The 2,154-nt window shown below is 43.6% G+C and overlaps 1 pseudogene across 1 annotated transcript; it reads left to right on the top strand.

The window, feature by feature from the left end:
• The first annotated feature begins 148 nt into the window (after nucleotides 1–148).
• LOC145718917 (aryl hydrocarbon receptor pseudogene) lies at nucleotides 149–1,939 on the top strand (annotated as a pseudogene). The gene is made up of 2 exons (XR_014142087.1): nucleotides 149–1,537; nucleotides 1,765–1,939. The product of XR_014142087.1 is annotated as an aryl hydrocarbon receptor pseudogene (transcript).
• The last annotated feature ends 215 nt before the right edge of the window (nucleotides 1,940–2,154 follow it).

A 2,154-nucleotide genomic window follows, 5' to 3' on the forward strand; every position in this document is an offset into this window, starting at 1 on the left:
GATGTCCATCGACAGATGAATGGATAATGATTGTACTAAGTTTTGGGGCAAATTCTAAATCACCTCAATTTGTCTAAAAAATTTTATAGCATTTGTCATTAGGAAAATGTCAAAATTAAGTTTGTGCTCTCTATCAAACTCAATTACAGTGTCTTTTGCTTGCTGTTTTTCTTTTAAAATGTTTATGCTACAACTCTTCCTAACATATGCAAACTTTTTTGTCCCCAATTTTAGAGATGAAGAAGGAACAGAACATTTACGAAAGCGAAATATGAAGTTGCCGTTTATGTTTACTACTGGAGAAGCTGTGTTATATGAGATAACCAGTCCTTTTCCTCCCGTGATGGATCCCTTATCAATAAGGACTAAAAATGGTACAAGTGGGATAGATTCTGCTACCAAATCAGCTCTCAATAAGGATTCTCTCAATCCCAGTTCCCTCCTGGCTGCCATCATGCAACAGGATGAGTCTATTTATCTCTATCCCGCCTCAGGTAGCACCCCGTTTGAAAGAAATCTTTTTAATGAACCTGTGAATGAATGCAGTAATTGGCAAGACAATATCGCACCAATGGGAAGTGACGGTATCCTGAAACATGAGGAAATAGATCATTCTCGGGAAATGAACCCAACACTCTCTGGAGGTCCGACAGGGCTCTTTCCAGACAACAGAAATAGTGACTTGTATGGCATTATGAAACAGCTAGGCATTGAGTTTGAAGATATCAAACACATGCAACAGAATGAGGAATTTTTCAGAACTGACTTTTCGGTTGAGGATGACTTCCGAGATATTGACCTAACAGATGAAATCCTGACCTACGTCCAAGATTCTTTAAGCAAGCCCACCGTCGGGTGTTCAGACTACCCGCAGCCACAGTCCCTGGCTCTGGCCTCGAGCTGTGTGGTGCAGGAGCCCCTGCAGTTCGAACAGCCGCAGCACCGCCCAGAGCACGGAGCCGTGGAGCGGGCACAGCTGTGTCAGAAAATGCAGCATATGCAAGTTAACAGCATGTTTGCCACCTGGAACCCTCACCCGTCCGTACCTCGGAGTTGTCCTCAGCAAGATCTGCAGCAGTATAGTGTCTTTTCAGACGTCCCTGGCACCAGCGAAGCGTTTCCCTACACACCTGAGAGCAATCCTGTGCCATACACACAGACCTTTATTCCCTGTCATCAGCCTGTGTTACCACAGCATTCCAACGGGACACAGTTAGGCTTTCCCATAGGGAATTTTGAACCATCCCCATACCCTACTAATAATTTAGAAGATTTTGTCACATGTTTACAAGTTCCTGAAAACCAAACCCATGGACTGACTCCAGAGTCAACCACAGTAAGTCCTCAGGCCTGTTATGCCGGGGCCATGTCCCTGTACCAGTGCCAGCCGGAGCCACCGCCCAGCAGTGTGGCCCACATGCCCTACGATCCAGCGACAGCACCACAGGCATTTTTAAACAAGGTAAGGGTTTTATCGGACTCTGAATAAACGTTGCAGTGAATCTTCTCACATTATAAATATGCATAAGTTGGGCGCCTGGGTGGCTCAGTTGGTTAGGCGACTGCCTTCGGCTCAGGTCATGATCCTGGAGTCCCGGGATCGAGTCCCGCATCGGGCTCCCTGCTCGGCAGGGAGTCTGTTTCTCCCTCTGACCCTCCCCCCTCTCGTGCTCTCTGTCTCTCATTCTCTCTCTCTCAAATGAATGAATAAAATCTTTAAAAAAAAAAAAGATTTTAAAAAATAAATATGCATAAGTTATAAACTTTTTATGTCTGTGATTACTTTTTTATAAGCCAGGACTTTTCTAGTATTAGTATGTTACTAATAGATTTTTTTACTTGAGTTGTAAAGGAGAAACAGGTCAAGGGCTAAGGCAACACGAGTATGTCCATAAGTTACCAGGTGAAATTAGTGAAAAGTACATTGTTTAGAATAGATCCTTGGGTTTCTCTAAAAAATTCAGAGTTCCAAAATATATTTGCATTTTGAAAAGTAATTTCTTTAGGGGTACCTGGGTGACCCAATTCCAACTCTTGATTTTGACTCAGGTCATGATCTCAGGTCTTGAGATTGAGCCTGGCGTTGGGCTCCATGCTGGGTGTGGAGCCTGCTTAAGATTCTTTCTCTCTCTCTCTCTCTTAAAAAAAAAAAAA

Source organism: Leptonychotes weddellii, unplaced genomic scaffold (genome assembly GCF_054177405.1).
Source record: "Leptonychotes weddellii isolate Sample4059 unplaced genomic scaffold, ASM5417740v2 HiC_scaffold_25240, whole genome shotgun sequence".
NCBI lineage: Eukaryota > Metazoa > Chordata > Mammalia > Carnivora > Phocidae > Leptonychotes > Leptonychotes weddellii.